This window comes from Myxocyprinus asiaticus, chromosome 13 (assembly GCF_019703515.2).
Source record: "Myxocyprinus asiaticus isolate MX2 ecotype Aquarium Trade chromosome 13, UBuf_Myxa_2, whole genome shotgun sequence".
NCBI classification, from domain to species: domain Eukaryota; kingdom Metazoa; phylum Chordata; class Actinopteri; order Cypriniformes; family Catostomidae; genus Myxocyprinus; species Myxocyprinus asiaticus.
Window position 1 is genome coordinate 11,846,061 of NC_059356.1, and position 18,437 is coordinate 11,864,497.

Below are 18,437 nucleotides of genomic sequence, written 5' to 3' on the forward strand. Positions count from 1 at the left end.
CCTTCAAAATGGTCTCTCAGTTTGGTTCACTAGGCTACACAATTATGGGGAAGACTGCTGATCTGACAGTTGTCCAGAAGACAATCACTGACACCCTTCACAAGGAGGGTAAGCCACAAACATTCATTGCCAAAGAAGCTGGCTGTTCACAGAGTGCTGTATCCAAGCATGTTAACAGAAAGTTGAGTGGAGGGAAAAAGTGTGGAAGAAAAAGATGCACAACCAACCGAGAGAACCGTAGCCTTATGATTGTCAAGCAAAATCGATTCAAGAATTTGGGCGAACTTCACAAGGAATGGACTGAGGCTGGGGTCAAGGCATCAAGAGCCACCACACACAGACATGTCAAGGAATTTGGCTACAGTTGTCGTATTCCTCTTGTCAAGCCACTCCTGAACCACAGACAACGTCAGAGGGGTCTTACCTGGGCTAAGGAGAAGAAGAACTGGACTGTTGCCCAGTGTTCCAAAGTCCTCTTTTCAGATGAGAGCAAGTTTTATATTTCATTTGGAAACCAAGGTCCTAGAGTCTGGAGGAAGGGTGGAGAAGCTCATAGCCCAAGTTGCTTGAAGTCCAGTGTTAAGTTTCCACAGTCTGTGATGATTTGGGGTGCAGTGTCATCTGCTGGTGTTGGTCCATTGTGTTTTTTGAAAACCAAAGTCACTGCACCTGTTTACCAAGAAATTTTGGAGCACTTCATGCTTCCTTCTCCTGACCAGCTTTTTAAAGATGCTGATTTCATTTTCCAGCAGGATTTGGCACCTGCCCACACTGCCAAAAGCACCAAAAGTTGGTTAAATGACCATGGTGTTGGTGTGCTTGAATGGCCAGCAAACTCACCAGACCTGAACCCCATAGAGAATCTATGGGGTATTGTCAAGAGGAAAATGATAAACAAGAGACCAAAAAATGCAGATGAGCTGAAGGCCACTGTCAAAGAAACCTGGGCTTCCATACCATCTCAGCAGTGCCACAAACTGATCACCTCCATGCCACGCCGAATTGAGGCAGTAATTAAAGCAAAAGGAGCCCCTACCAAGTACTGAGTACATATACAGTAAATGAACATACTTTCCAGAAGGCCAACAATTCACTAAAAATGTTTTTTTTATTGGTCTTATGATGTATTCTAATTTTTTGAGATAGTGAATTGGTGGGTTTTTGTTAAATGTGAGCCAAAATCATCACAATTAAAAGAACCAAAGACTTAGACTACTTCAGTCTGTGTGCATTGAATTTATTTAATACACGAGTTTCACAATTTGAGTTGAATTACTGAAATAAATGAACTTTTCCACGACATTCTAATTTATTGAGATGCACCTGTATGTATATATATATATATATATATATATATATATATATATATATATATATATATATACATACACTCACACACACACACACACACACACACACACAGTAAGTATATAAATTGTTTTACAATATTGCCTTAGTCTTTTACTTTTACCAGATTGCCCAGACACAGAGACTACAAGAGTGCAAATTGAATGAAATCCCAGATGCAGTTTATTGTGCTACTCCAATCCCAATCAGTAATTACCAGGAGAAAAAAAAAAAGTGGCACACAATACGGGACTTTTAATTGTAAAGAAGCCCAAAATACACATGGGACTCTTACTTTGAAATGTCTGCACTCCCAGTTGTGAGCTCACTTACGGCCGATTCGCTGAGAAAGTGAATCTGATTCAAACTGCTAACCTAAGTTCCTGAGTTCAAACCCTCAGTTCTTTTCGGGTGATTAATGAAAAAGATCTGGTTCCAAAAAAATAATTTGTTCACGACTCTCTCGCGCTGGGTTTGTTATTGTTGCGTGCGGTGCAGCGAGCTCGTCACCACAACAGATGGTGAAAAGCAGCGCAAGACACACTGGTGCGCACTCTATAGATGTATTCAATAACTCACAAGATGATATCTGATGAAACCACATATGAATGCACACAACCCGACTGTTGCCAATGGCGACTAGATTTTAAATTATATTCGCAATAAATTATTCTTTGTCGCAGTCTGGAGCCCTGTAAATAGTTGCCCCATTTTTTATTAGGCTAAATTACTCCATATTACCTAGCCTTCTATATGCCATTCCTTCAAATGCCGCTACCCTGCCCATCTTTGTATGCCACTCTTATAACACTGGTTAGGACCCAACTCTATCTCTACATCAATGACCGCCCCAATATAATCGCCTAAAATACGGAGTCTGGGGCAAAATGAAATTTGAGTGCCCAATAGGTCACACATAAAACTCTGAACCCTCAACCAAAATTCCTGGATCTTAACACACCACCAAAAAACATGGGTTGTGTCCCCATCTTCTGATTGGCATCTCCAGCAGGTGGGTGTGTCTTTAAGGCCAAGCCTATACAGTCTATAGGGGGTCCAATAGAATCGATGTAAAATCTTAAATTGCATAAGGCTGTAACATATACTTGACATAATGGGTGCGTTCCACTCAGAAGTGAGAATCCCTATTCCCCTAATAGACTGTCGGAGGGCTGAAACGTTCATTGTGAACTCTCTTTTTACGTCATTTTTTATTGAAACTTCTCTTGTAACAATCCTACAGAATGGCTATCATTATTGTTATCCCTTCGAAATGTCCTGTGAAGGCAGCATTTATACCATTTGGAATGCAGTATATGTCTTCTCATCACAACACCAGACGAAACAACCGGTACAACACATACAAATCCAATCTTACCATTTAGACTGAGACACATTTTCAGAAATCTGAATTTATCCGGATTTCAATCCACCTACAAATGTATTTTGGGTCAGGCTGGTGAAAATCATTTTTGTCCTGTTCAGACTACAAAAACGTAAATGGATTTGAGTCAGATAGGCCCAAAAAAAATAATTATTTTTCTTTTCTGGCCTGTGTGAACATAACCTTTGGATCATGAAGTTGCATTATTGTCCTTACAATTCAATTTAAACCATATGTGTTGCACTTCTTAACTTTGTTACTGGACAACTTCAGCGGCAAACTTTTTACTCTCATTTGGATGCTTGGTGGGACTAATTTTGACCCCTGTGTAGATTGATGTGTTTGTGTAGACAGGAAGAGAGAGTGTGCGTCTGACACATGCAGACGACCACAGAATTTGAATACAAACCACTGATCCAGGAACAGGCAGATCAACAATGTCTGTTTAAATAAAATTGAAAACTGGATGATACCTTAGTGCTTTAACAAGCTCTCTGACCTTCTGTTGGGACTGGATCCACCATGCTAACATTTAGACAGCTGGGAATTAACAAACAAAAGCCCAATCCATGTTGCATCTGCTGTTGAAGGAATGGTTCAGTCAAAAATGAAAATTAATTATTTACTCACCCTCATGTCATTTCAGACCTGTAAGCTGTTGTTTTTTCTTGACTCTTTGCGTAGCTCTTTCCACACACTGACAGTTCGTATTAGTGATTACTTAAAAAAAAAAAAAAACCTGAATGAATGCACCATAAAAGATGCCTGTACAACTCCTGCACTATATTCCAAGTCTTCTGGAGCGATACGCAAGCTTTGTGTGAGGAACAGACTGAAATTTTAGCCGTTATTCACGGATTCGCCAAAGCTTGTGTCTAGCCCACATTCGTGTCCAGAATTAAGAAGTTACTTGAATGATATTTGGTAACTATACATGCGAGAACCAATGCAAGTTTGGCATTAATAGCTGGGTTCCAAACTTCCCATCCACATATTTTTGTGCAAATTTTGGGATATCGCAAAATATGCTGGGTGGAAACACCCAGATGCAACAAGATGCAGAACAAATCTCCAAAATGCGCATAAATACGTATATGCTCGCTTACGGTGGATGCAATTTTTCACATTTTTTCAAGTTTTCAGCGCAAAGTCCAAACGTTGTTCCTACATTTGCAATTTGGAGATTCCACCAGCAGGTAGTAATAAAGTTCATGTCCAAACTCTGAAAATATAGTGGAACATAAAATTATGTCCCTGATGATCACAATTGTAGTCGTTTTATGAAACAAATATGTATGAGGTTTGTGTTAAACTATCTATAGGTCATGGTTTATTTTTCAGTTATGAATGTTATGTTTAGATTTACAATTGTATTTTATATAATTTGCATGTTGTCGTCGTGATTTTTTTTATTTTTATTTTTTAATTTTTAATTTTATTTTTTTAAGTCACTGCAAAAGGTGCTGGTGAAAGAAGGATAAAATGTTCGGATTTGGTATATGATTTTCTTTTTTCTTTTTTTTTTTTTTTACCATTTCATTATTTTGATTTTTTTTTTGTTTTTTTTTGTTTCATATGTGATTTGAAATGTGTAATTTGAATTTAGAATTATTTTTGGTTTAATTTTTTGTGTTACAAGAAATGAATTTAATTGTGTGTGCCGATACAACCACTGCTAATACTAGCCATGATTTGTGTGTCAGTAGATGGAAAATTAGTGATAATACTTACATAATAATGCAATAAAACTTAGGCTGCAATAACCGGAAGAACCTCAGAATTAAATTGCACTTGACCCAGCCCATTAACACGTTGCACGTGTGATTTCGCCAAACACATTTGCATGTAGACTTGGCGCGTGCTTGCACAAAAATTCCAGAACTTCACGCCATGCCCACTGACTTTTTACTAATGGCAAAGCGCGATCCGCTTAGCGCTAGCGCTCTTAAAAAAAGGCTCATTATATTTAAGAAGACAAAACATATCAAATGTAATTTTATGGTAAAAATATTGGGAAATGTTTTTTTTAATTCACCATATAATTAATGGAAACAATTTATGTTATGTTTAACAAGAGAGTACATGTATTTTTAACGGTAAACTTTTGTTAAAATTACGGTAAAAAGTGTGTGGTGTTTGTGACCCATTACATTTACCTATTTTAAATATCAGTTATTTTAATTGGGCTTTTTCTGTGTTATATTTGATGTAGTTTAGTAACGTGTTATGATGGTGTTTTGTGTTTGTGTGAGTGACATTATGCATTGTCTCTACATGTTACAATGTAATCATGTATCATGTAAATTATTGCTCCTGGAATAGTCACTCTTGATGAACTGGTGGTTAACAATACATTTTAAAGTGAAATGCAGAATTTCCAGAAGGTTAGTATTAGTGTAGTATCATAGTATCATTTAATAATATAAACGGCAGTGAACCATAAAATATACAGGCATCAGAATTACAATCCGTAAAGCCTGAAACATATTTTTGTATCTTATTTTAACGACAGCACTTTTTTTTTTTTTTAAGTGTAGAAACACATTTACCAAAAATATTAACATAGAATAAGGCATTTAATATTGTATACACACACATTCCTATCAGTCATAAGGAATATGCTGCTGAATACATTTGTTGTTGTTGTTGTTCTTTTTGTTTTTTGTTTTTGCACACTCTAAACCGCAAGTAGAAATGTATAAATTTTATAAAAGAGCCACAGTGGCTTCAACTTCCATTTTCAATTCTATTTTGCAATAATTTACCCAGAGGTGATGATTAAGTTCTCTTAAACACATGAGTAGTAATAACCCCCAGCAAATGTCAAAATGATTGATGAGGGGGCGTGTCCGGATGTAGTTGACAGATGTTTATGTTTGATAACCATAACTGGAAATGTCTGACCGGATGTGTGTTTGATGGTTAAATGACCAGATGTTTTGACAGGTGTTTATATCAGATAACAATAACCAGATGTCTCTGACCAGTTTGACCTCTGGTTGACAGGATGTCTGGTTTTTGTGACAGGAAGTCTGTTTTGTGGTGACAGGAATTGTGTTTTAACTGACCATGGCGTCGGACATTGTGAAGCGTGAGCTCCCCACATCCCATGAGAATGTTGTTGGATTTGAGTTTAATAAAACAACACGTACCATCAAGATTTTCACTAGAGAAGTTGATGATGACTAGGGCTGAAACGATTAGCCAACGTTATCGATAACATCGACAATAAAAAATTGTCGACAAAATTTTTTGGTGTCGAATAGTGGTTTGATCTCATTTAACGTAACATAAGATCATATGAAACTCTAATGATGGCGTGCGAGAGCAGCCCTGCAGTTCACACCTGACTGAGTAGAGGAAGAAGACACAGCTCACAGTCCAGATGCACTCTAAACTTTCCAAACAGCATCAGGTGATGTTGATCATAAAGTATGAGGGAATTAAAATGCAAAAATACAAAATAAGTAAATATAGAAGCACTCTCTTTGTGGAATAAGTGGAGCCGGAACTCCTTAAAGGAGACACCCTTAAATGCAGTTATATTTAATGCGTTATAGCTTTATTAAACTTCAATTAATACAGAAGCAGATCATGTAAATAACTATAAACTCCGAAACTGGCATTTCTCTGTGTTGGTCAGCGCCTCTTCTATGAGTTGCACGAATGTCCCGATCTAAGGGGGAGAGATTGAAACTGCACCCGGCTGACGCACACTCTGTCGTGGGATGCTTGTCCCTCGTGCACATACGCTTAATGCAGCTAGATTATAACGTGATGGCTCGAGACTTATTGAATCATTATATATGTGTCACTGTGCATTTCTTATCATGAAGAAAATTGGCAATACGCAGCTTTATTAATAAGAGAGAGTTTTTTTTTTTTTTGTGAGTTAAAGATGGATTGAAGTGAACAGAAAGATGAGAGAGGGTAGTCTTCGCCCCATTATACACTTTTGGTTTGTTTTTGTTTTGGCTTGTTTTCCAATATAAATATCTAAAACTCCTTTAAAGCAGTGTACATTTTCTTTAGCAGCTATACTGCAGAAGAAAAAACTGTTATCTGAGAATGTTGAATATAATATTAAAAATACAAATATTTTAAAATATCTAAAAATCCTTTAAAAAAAGAATCATTCAGCTGAGAAGCAGCATATAAGATATTTAGGCTTGCTTTTAGAGAATAGATCTTGAATATAAGTGTATTTTGTCTTTACTGCACTCGCAGAAATATAACCAAGTGAAAAAATACACTTATATACAAAATACTCTTATATTAAAGATACATTCTCTTAAAGCATGTCTAAATATCTTATATGTTGCATCTAAAGTAAATGTATCTTGTTTTAAGGATTTTTAGACAATTTTAAATGGAAAACAAGACAAAAACACTTGATAATGGGATTTTTTTTACAGTGAATTTCTTTTCTGAATTAAACTTAAAAGTATTTTTTCCTTTAATTCAGTGAATGTCATTTAGAGGTATTTTTAAAGGATGATTTTGTCCTCTTTATTGTTAGTAAGCACATTTAATACAACCTTTTAATTCGGGGCACGAGCTGAATAATCGGTTAAGAGCTAATGATTAATCGTTGCAATAATCGCGGAATAGTCGAATAATCGTTCGAATAATCGTTAGATAATCAATTATCAAAATAATCGTTAGTTGCAGCCCTCCTTTGTTTTTCATGGGAGAAGATTGGTTTTGTTCCTATATTTGCGTCTGGAAGAATTTGACAGCCGTCCAAGACACACCATTGTCCATTATCCAATGGAATGGCGTGACCGCAAATGTCCGATTCAGAGTGGTCAGGGATTTTAGAAACAAGAAGTCAGACAGCTATGTCTCCATAGGCACTTCGGGGGTTAATACAGAAGATTATTCTGATGATGACTCTTCCTCAGGAGACACTGATTCGGTTATAATACAGACTCTGAAGACGATGAAAGCATGGTGATAATTTTGGACATGCCTGTCTCAGTGTCTGACCCTGTTTTGGTCAGGTTGCATGAGGTATTCGAAACAAATTTTATTTGTTTGCTGGTCCGATGTACCGACGTTAAATACGATTTTTGCAATAATAGACCAAATGTATTCAAAATAAGGAAAACAGATGTTTTAGTGACATATGAATTTCAGTAAAGAAATTGTGTATGTACTCACCTGTTTTGAGTACATACGAAAAATTTAATGGTTTACTATGGTTGTTTATATTAGTTGTAATTGTGTACTTTGTTTGTGTCTCTCTCTCTTTCCCTCAATAACACATCTTTTAGAGGTCTAGGAACTCTAACTTGAGTCACCACTTCACAGGACATCCTCATCCCACTTCACACATAACCTCAACAGAACCTTCTGGTTGTAAAACTTTAAGGTTGACCAGCCTACACATGTTTGACCTAATGTGAATTAATTTAACATTATACTATTTCTTGACATTACGTGCTAAACACATTTAGTCTCATTTTACCTCTATCATACAGCATCAAGAAGGGTGTTACACATTTAATTGTAAGTACAAAATGAATGTTAAAACAAACATACTTGCATTGAACAATATCAAACTATCATGTTTAAAACTTGTGAATTTACAAACCGTTTAAAGTGTAAAGTCCTCATGATTAATGATTTGTAATTATTAATATGTTTAAGAAATGTATTTTTAAATGTTTTAAAGGTGCTATTGTAATATTTTTACTGTACTAAATCATAAAATTACCATAATATGTCATTAGAGAATTAGGAAACATGCTAAGCTGAAATACTGGCTTCTCCGATAACAATGCTACAGCGAGTATATTCTTTGAAGTTTTCATTCCAGGCTGGAATTTCTGTTTATGTTTTGGCCTGTGTGATCTGCCCACTGCCCACGCACCAATAGTATTTCGACACTGCCGGGTTGCAAGATTTGAACAAGTTTGCTGGCAAACAGCACTGCGTGCTGCAGCCATGGAAGCCAGCAAACAAACTGGATCAGAGAGAACAGATTCCACCCGACCTAAAAAGCCTCGCCAGCCGTCTAAAAACCACCGTGACCAGAGGCATAGTAAAACAAGGATTTCGCTCGTTCCTGTTGCGTGTCCTCATTCTGGCAACCCGCTTGAGCTTCGAGTCTGGGGCGGGGCAGACAACAATCCAATATTTTGAATTTGGACTGCAGTACCCATTTCAAACGCTTGTTGTCAATCTTACATTTAGCACCTTTAGTGCTAGTTCAAAAGTTCAAAGACTGCCAATATGGTTCACAGTTATTCTTTTTGTCTAAATCCTGACATGTACACCATTTAAACATGATTATCAATTGAACAATTCATATATGGAGAACTATTTCAAAGTAATTTAGTATATTTTATATTACAATTATAAAAGATTTATGAATTGTACAATGATGATGATAATTAAACAAAATAATATATTACTTCTAACATGACTCTAAAAAAACACACTAACTTCTTATAATAGTCATGAGTTCATGCTATTCCACAAATCTTTCAACAATGACCTCTGGTAATAAAATAACAACTAACAAGAAGAGTGTATGATATAGGATGTTGTGTTTAGTAACCTATGGTCAAGTTTTATTTACGAATGGTCAGTCTTATCTGAAAACTACATGAACAGAAGGCCTCTGCTAGGTATTAAGAGGAAAAGAGTGCTTACTCATGTTTAGAGAGTTACTAGTAGGCCTTTTAAAAGTTGTTGTTTTATTACCAGAGGTCTTTTTTTTATTTTTATTTTTTTATTTGGAATGCCCAGTTCCCACTACTTAGTAGGTCCTCGTGGTGGTGCGGTTGCTCACCTCAGTACGGGTGGCGGAGAACAATTCTCAGTTGCCTCCGCTTCTGAGACAGTCAATCCGCGCATCTTATCATGTGGCTCTTTGTGCATGACACCGCGGAGACTCGCAGCACGTGGAGGCTCATGCTACTCCGCGATCCACACAACTTACCACACGCCACGTTGAGAGCGAGAACCACTAATCGCGACCATGAGGAGGTTACCCCATGTGACTCTACCCTCCCTAGCAACCGGGCCAATTTGGTTGCTTAGGAGACCTGGCTGGAGTCACTCAGCATGCCCTGGATTCCAACTCACGACACCAGGGCTGGTAGACCAGAGGTCATTTTTGAAAGATTCGTGGAATAGCATGAACTCATGACTATTATAAGAAGTGTGTGTTTTAGCATCATGTTAAAAGTAATAAATGAATTCCATTTTATTTAATTATCATCATCATCATCATTTGTACAATTTATGAATAATTTTAAAATAAAATATACTAAATTACTTTGAAATAGCTCTCTGTATCTGAATTGTTCAACTGATAATCATGTTTAAATGGTGTACATGTCAGGATTTAGAATAAAAGAATAATTGTGAAATATTAAATTTCTTAAACATACAACCCCAATTCTAAAAAAGTTGGGACAATATGAAAAATGCTAATAAAAACAAAAATGTGTGATTTGTAAATTATATTCACCCTTTGCTATATTGAAAGCTCTACAACTACACATTATATGATGTTTTACCATGTGAATTTCATTATTTTTTTTATTTTTTTATTTCAAATCAGATGATTGCAACAAACTCCAGAAAAGTTGGGACAGTCGAGTGTTTACCACTGTGAAACATCATTTCTTTTAATAATACTTATTAAGCATTTGGGCACTGAAGACACAAGTTTAAGTTTAGAAAGTGGAATTTTCCCCCATTCATCCATTATGTAGATCTTTAGCTGCACAGTTGTACAGGGTCTTCGTTGCCAACTAATGCGCTTCATAATGCGCCACACATTCTCAATTGGAGACAGATCAGGACTGCTGGCAGGCCAATCTAGCACCCACACTGTGACGAGGCAGACTAGGAATGAGGATCTAAACGCAGCTTTTAATGAAACAAAAGATAAACAAGGTAACTCAGATTAAAAGGAAACAAAATACAGGGAACCAGGCACAGAACATGACAACTCATGTGAAGACTGACAAAGAAGAGTCTCTGGGGGAGCGGGCGGAGCCGCTGGAAGAAGACCCTGTGGGGGAGCAGGCGGAGCCGTGGAAGACCCTGTGGGCGGAGCCGGGAGAGGCTCGAGGGGCGGTGCTGTGGGAGGCTCGAGGGGCGGAGCCATGGAAGGCAAAGCCGTGGGAGGCTCGAGGGGCGGAGCCATGGATAACTGGGAAACGACCTCCGTGGTCGTGAACACTGGCAGAGACTCGGGAAAAATGTACAGAAAGCGAAATATGAAAATAAAAAGTACAGTCTCGCATAATACCATATTGTGTGAAATCACATATATGAAAACTATATAAATGTGAAGATGCCTCCTCGGTTTGCTTAATATCTTTTCATTTGTATTACGCTTACATGTTGTCAAAAGTCTGGCGAGTAAAAAATTTTACTATACAATAGCGATTCTTTCTCCAGCGTGTGCGTTGAAGGTTGAAAATGGAAACAAATTGATGTCCTTGCACAATTTTTGAATCTGTATGTCAGCTTCGGTGAAGGAAAATATTATCAATGAATAAGAACTTACATTTCGGTCTTGCCCTCACACAAAGCTATCATGTGGACTACTTTGATATTGCTTTTTTAATTTTTTTTATTCTGTTCCACCAAGAAATTAATGGCATCAGGGTGAGTAAATAATGATGACCCAAAGTTCCTTTCTGGGTGAACTATTCCTTAAATGTTTTCAACATGCTAAGCAGAATGACTAATGTTGAGACTGTTGGTCAGATTTCATCTTGCAGAACTGGATTTTCAAGATCGATTGGTGGTTTACACCGACTAAGCCAATCACAGCCTGGATTTGAAAGAGGCCAACGCCTCCATCTTGGCTGTTTATTGTGGGGCTGATGTCATTGTTCTGCGTGACTTTTGCTATCTGCCTTTGCCGGCTGCTTTAGGAGTGGCTGTTGTTCAGTTTGCTGCGTGAAAAGCAAGCAGATAACGCCAAGGGGTGTTTTGTGACAAGTTTCTTGAGGAAACTGGACCCATAAATTATTTATTTGTGGAGACAAAAAGTTGAATTTTGTTTTGTTGTTATTGTTATTGCATATGTTGTTTATTGTGAGGCAGTTCCATAACAAGTACATTTTCAACAATTTATACCTTTGAGAACTGGTGCAGACCCTATCAGATGGTATCCGATGATAATGATTACAATATTAATGTTCCGTTGTATTTATAGAATACTTAAAAGAATTCCATTTTTTGTCCAAAAGACTATGGTAGGACAATGGTACATCAAACCCTTAATTTAAAACAAACAAGGAAAATCCTCTGTAATGATTGAACTCTGCTGAGGTGTGTTGTACTGGAGTCATGCAGTCACATTTTGTATGTAGCAGCCCATTATCCCACTTTTCCCAAAACTCATGCTGAGTGTAGCTGAAGAGAGATGAGCTCTTTCTCTGTCGTTCCACTCTCTCTGCACTCGCTCTGCGTTTTTGCATGCATAATAGATGAAATGATACACAATCTGCTCAGCCTCCTCTATCATTTACAACACATGAATAATGGACAGCAGCCCACCTGCCTGTTTGCACTGGAAATAAGTGAGCGGATGTGAGAAACAGAGATAGAACTGGAGAAATGAGCCTTCTGAAGGCCAGTAGCATATTGTTTCCTGTGGAGTGGGTATTTGTTCTTATTTGCAGATCACCTTTGGTCCATTGCACTTGTGTATATTTACCAGCCATTTTTTTTCGGTGTCTATCTGTGTTTGTGGGTGTGTGTTGGCGTCCAGCTCTGCTGCGAGAGTGAGTGTAAGCTGAGAGAGGTGCATGCATGCATGAGGGGTTAGGGCAACACAGCTTTGGAAGGGTTGGGCAAAAAAATCGATTCATGCATGCATCACGTTTCTTTGTCAAATGATTCTGGATTGATCCACAAAAATAATCATAATCCGAAATTTTCAATGAATTATTAATAATAATGTTTATTAAAAATGTGAAAGCAGGACAAAATATTACAGATACAAAAGAGTGATACGTGGTGTGCAACACTGCAAAAATGGCAGTAGACTGCATTTGCAGCGACATATCATGGTGCGTATACACTGTGCAAACATAGTGTATGCAGTAGGAGCCTTCTGATAAGTTTAAGAGCCAAGGACAAACGGACTGAATAAGTTTTATTTTACAACATTTTAAAGAAAACAACCAACCAGTCTTCTGCATCATGAAATCTACAGATAGTCCTACCCAAACTCATAGTTGAGCCCATTGGAATGTATACGTGTCCAGTTATTGTCAAGCTGCTGTGGGTTTTTGCGTAGTCGAGCTACCGTCTTCATCTCTCTTTACAAGTATACATGACACAATGCGTAGTCGAATATTTAAAGAAAGGACTTAAGCTGAGGAAGGGTTAAATACATGTCGCGCATTGTTTTTCGGATCAGACGCAAAACGCAGAGGCCAGGTGTGGTCCGATTAACGTGTATCGATGTTTGATGAAGCCGAGCTACAGTTGCATTATTAGACTGATCTAACTGTGAATTCTGCAAAATAAGTTGAAAATTTGCTGCTGAAATCGGTCTGTGCTTACCGAAATATGAACCACTGCCCCCAGTGGCCGAATCTGGAACTGTTGTTGATGTGAAATGTCCATAGGGTGGCGCCAAAAGCGAGTTATATTTTTTTGTTGTTATAAGTGATGTAATGCAGTCAACAAGAATGCATATTTTATCAACCTTACCCCCTAACCTAAACCCCAACCTAAACCTAATCTAACAGTCATTGGAGTCAGAATGTAATTTTAGAGCGGAAATGCAATGCTCAACATATTTATTCTGTGGGCACATCATGTTTAGAAAAGTACATTTGGTTTATTGTACATTTCTCACAGGCCTATTTTTTCTATCCTAGCTATTTTTACATTTTTACATTGTAACTGTTATTGGTTAATGTTCTTTACCGAACAGCTGCCATATTAGATCATTGGCTAATGCACGTCGTAAAATAAACAAAATTGTTCAGCGCATTTTTTCTCTCTCGTAGATTTAGCTTACTTGTGAATTATTTTCAACAATGTCCTGACTGTTTTAATAGGTTAAAGGAATAGTTCACCCAAAAATGAAAATTCACTCATGATTTACTCACCCATATGCCATCCCAGATGTCAGTGTATGACTTTCTTTCTTCTGCAGATACACATCTGGGATGGCATGGGGTGAGTAAATGATGATAGAATTTTTATTTTTGGTTGAACTATCCCTTTAAGTAACTTTTACTTGGTGATTTCTGTTTAGAGCAGGCCATTGCTTTTAGTCCTGCACTGTTCATACAGTTGTTTTCAATAAATATGTCTGTATTCGCTAACGTTGATTCCGTGAATGCGTGTCATGTTCTATATTTAATGTACATTGATCATAATGCAAGGCAAGCATGTCGCAGATAAATGACCCTTTTTAGCTTAATTTACTGTCAGAATTGGCTGTTGGAATAGATTAAGTATTTTAAATGGGTCGCATAAACACGCAATGTTTTTTGACTGTTTTCTGAGAGTTTCTTACTTTTTAGACTAGTTGACTGGTCAACTTCAAAATTCAAGTTTAAACGTCAGTGAAATTAGCCATTTTACACATCCCTAATTTGAATTGATGCAATAGGAGCCCCGACTTGTTCCTTACAGGCTACTCAGCCTTATAGGCTTCGATTAGGGTAGGGGCATGGTTAGGGCATCTGCTGCCTGCCAGGAACAAACCCAGGCACTTTTGTACAATGGGCTGAACTTCACCAGTGTTTTTCTCCACTTTCTGTTGCAAGCATTGGCATGTATATATACAGTTGAAGTCAGAAGTTTACATACACCTTAGCAAATATATGTCTCATCACTGTCACGACTGCTATGTTGATCGGAACTGCACCCAAGAATTTCACACACCATTGCACTTGTGTATATGGCTGTGTGACAATAAAGTGATTTGATTTGATTTTGATTTGAAATACATTTAAACTCAGTTTTTCACAGTTCCAGACATTTAATCATAGAAAACATTCCCTGTCTTAGGTCAGTTAGGGTCACTATTTTAAGAATGTGAAATGTCAGAATAATAGTGGAGAAAATGTAACTGAGTCAGGTTTGTAGGCCTCCTTGCTCGGTCATGCCTTTTCAATTCTGCCCACAAATTTTCTATCAGATTGAGGTCAGGACTTTGTGATGGCCACTCCAATATCTTGACTTTCTTGTCCTTAAGCCATTTTGCCACAACTTTTGAGGTATGCTTGGGGTCATTGTCCATTTGGAAGACCCATTTGCAACAGATCTTTAACTTCCTGGCTGATGTTTTGCGATGTTGCTTCAATATATCAACATCATTTTCCTTCCTCATTATGCATGATGATCTATTTTGCACCAGTCCCTCCTGCAGCGAGGCACCCCTGCAACATGATGCTGCCACTCCCATGCTTCACGGTTGAGATGGTGTTCTTTGGCTTGCAAGCCTCACCCTTTTTCCTCCAAACATAACAATGGTCATTATGGCCAAACAGTTACATTTTTGTTTCATTAGACCAGAGGAAATTCTCCAAAAAAGTAAGCACTTTGTCCCCATGTGCACTTGCATTCTGTAGTCTGGCTTTTTTATGGTGATTTTGGAGCAGAGGCTTCTTCCTTGCTGAGCAGCCTTTCAGGTTGTGTCGATATAGAATTCGTTTTATTGTGGATATAGATACTTGTCTACCTTTTTCCTCCAGCATCTTCACAAGGTCCTTTTGCTGTTGTTCTGGGATTGATTTGCACTTTTCTCACCAAACTATGTTCATCTCTAGGAGACAGAAAGCGTCTTCTTCCTGAGCGGTATGATGGCTGCGTGGCCCCATGGTGTTTATACTTGCGTACTATTGTTTGTACAGATGAATGTGGTACCTTCAGGCATTTGGAAATTGAAGGATGAACCAGACTTGTGGAGGTCCACAATTTTTTTCTGAGGCCTTGGCTGATTTCTTTTGATTTTCCCATGATGTCGAGCAAAGGGGCACTTAGTTTGAAGGTAGGCCTTAAAATACATCCACAAGTTCACCTCCAGTTGACTCCAATTAGCCAATCAGAAGCTACATTAGGCTTTACATCATTTTTTGGAATTTTCCAAGCTGCTTAAAGGCACAGTTAACTTAGTGTATGTAAACGTCTGACCCACTGGAATTGTGATATAGTCAATTAAAAGTGAAACAATCTGTCTGTAAACAATTGTTGGAAAAATTACTCGTGTCATGCACAAAGTAGATGTCCTAAACGACTTGCCAAAACTATAGTTTGCTAATATGAAATCTGTGGAGTGGTTAAAAAATGAGTTTTAATGACTTCAACCTAAGTGTATGTAAACTTCTGACTTCCACTGTACATACATACAGTATATATACTCTGGCGTTTGACCATCAGAGCTCTTCAACAGCGGGCATACCTTCAAACGCCTGCTCCTAAGTTGCCGAATGGCTTGGTACACCACGCATATCCCCATTTCTTGAGGCATACTCTGCATTCGCAGCAGTGTTACTGAAAAACTTGCGTTTATCAAGGCGGGTCATTCTCTTAATCTGCCGCTCAGTGCTGTTGTACTGCTCCAATATTTCAGATCATAGCTGCTGTTCAGAGTGTGGCTGTTCACGCTGACATTTCAACCTTGTGCGTTCTTGAATTTTTAGTCATTTGGTGTCCTGGATCCATGGCTTCTTTTCTTGCATCACAAAGCCAAAAGTTTGTTCAGCCAAGGGCTCACGCTAAGGATTTTTTCTACTGGCCCAGTCGGGCCAGTGCTTCAGATTTTTACTGGCCTTGACAAAATTTTCACTGGCCCCAACACAAAAATTATAAATAGCTGTTACCATCATAGCTTTAAAAATGTGTCCGAAGATAAATATTTTTTTACATATATTATGTTTTTAAGGCAATGTCCCACAAAATTTAATGACATTTATAATTTGCAAGATATGATTTATGCCTTACAGTTGTGCTCAAAAGTTTGCATACCCTGGCAGAAATTGTGATATTTTGAAAATATGACTGATCATGCAAAAAACCTGTATTTTATTTAAATATAGTGATCATATGAAGCCATTTATTATCACATAGTTGTTTGGCTCCTTTTTAAATCATAATGATAACAGAAATCACCCAAATGGCCCTGATCAAAAGTTTACATACCCTTGAATGTTTGGCCTTGTTACAGACAAGGTGACCCACACAGGTTTAAATGGCAATTAAAGGTTAATTTCCCACACCTGTGGCTTTTTAAATTGCAATTAGTGTCTTTGTATAAATAGTTAATGAGTTTGTTAGCTCTCACTTGGATGCACTGAGCACACTAGATACTGAGCCATGGGGAGCAGAAAAGAACTGTCAAAAGACCTGCGTAACAAGGTAATGGATCTTTATAAAGATGGAAAAGGATATAAAAAGATATCCAAAGCCTTGAAAATGCCAGTCAGTACTGTTCAATCACTTACTAAGAAGTGGAAAATTTGGGGATCTCTTGACACCAAGCCAAGGTCAGGTAGACCAAGAAAGATTTCAGCCACAGCTGCCAGAAGAATTGTTCGGGATACAAAGAAAAACCCACAGGTAACCTCAGGAGAAATACAGGCTGCTCTGGAAAAAGACGGTGTGGTTGTTTCAAGGAAGCACTTTACAGATACTGCCATTTACACATGAGTTTTTAAGTGAAGAGTTCTGTGGAGGAGATGATGTGTTTTCAGTCACCCATTTAGTCATGCTGTCATGCAACTTTTGGCCATGTGTAGTGTATTCACACACAGGATCAAAGATTTAATCACTGAGTTAAAGATGTGATTATTGTCTGAATGTAATAAACATATGAATCACTGAGAAGAGTCTTGCTACCAAATCGGTTGTGACATGTAATATACATTAGGGAGATATTAGGCCTAATCTGTGAATTAACAATGTGTACTGTATATAACATGAAATCAGACAACATAAAGACCAACACAGATTGATGCACAAAGCACAAAAACAAAAATACCTGTACGGTCCAGAAATGAGAAATGTCACTGGCGTTTCATGAGGATGATATGAAGTAGACTGTTTTGAATATTCATCTTCATCCTGCAGCTGAACAGCTCTGATAATAATAGCCTAATAGCCATAGTGATTTTGCTTCTTTTCATATCAAACGCTATTATTATGTCGAATTAATGTTTACGTTTTGAAACCAACCTAATTAAATCTATATTGCATTTTGGATATTGAGCAGCTTGTGATTTCCAGACACGCGTATAACTGGGGTTTAACAACGTTTATTACATCTCATTCTGCGCTTCATCTCTAAAGGCAAATTAATGAGAGAAAATGTGTTTGTTTTTTTTACAGTGTCCCTTTATGAGAGCGCATACATGTTAAACAGTCTATGCTGCAAGGAGAGAGATGATGAGACATATGCACGGAGAGATATGGATTTTCAGTCCTATAGAAAGAAACTGTTGATTTCTTGTGTTCCAATGTGTGGATTACTGCTTTTCACCAACATGTAAAATTGAAAAATGTGGGGATTTCACGCACTGTGAACACAGAATGTGCGGGGATATTACAAATGTTGCGCAAGACGTGCAATCCCGCTACGAAGTTCATTAAGTGGGTTTTTTTCCCTTCTATTTTCTACACATTGGTAATAGCTGCTGCTAAGACACTTGGAAAAGAGCGAGGACAGTACTAGGAGAGTGCACTCGGTGTCTGCACGCGACTGTGC

At 37.8% G+C, this 18,437-nt stretch overlaps 1 protein-coding gene across 8 annotated transcripts in view; it reads left to right on the plus strand.

Annotated features, from left to right (window-relative positions):
- Positions 1-18,437, plus strand: part of LOC127450640 (dynamin-2) — a 99,354-nt gene that overhangs the window by 7,207 nt on the left and 73,710 nt on the right. The gene's annotated exons all lie outside the window — the stretch shown is intronic.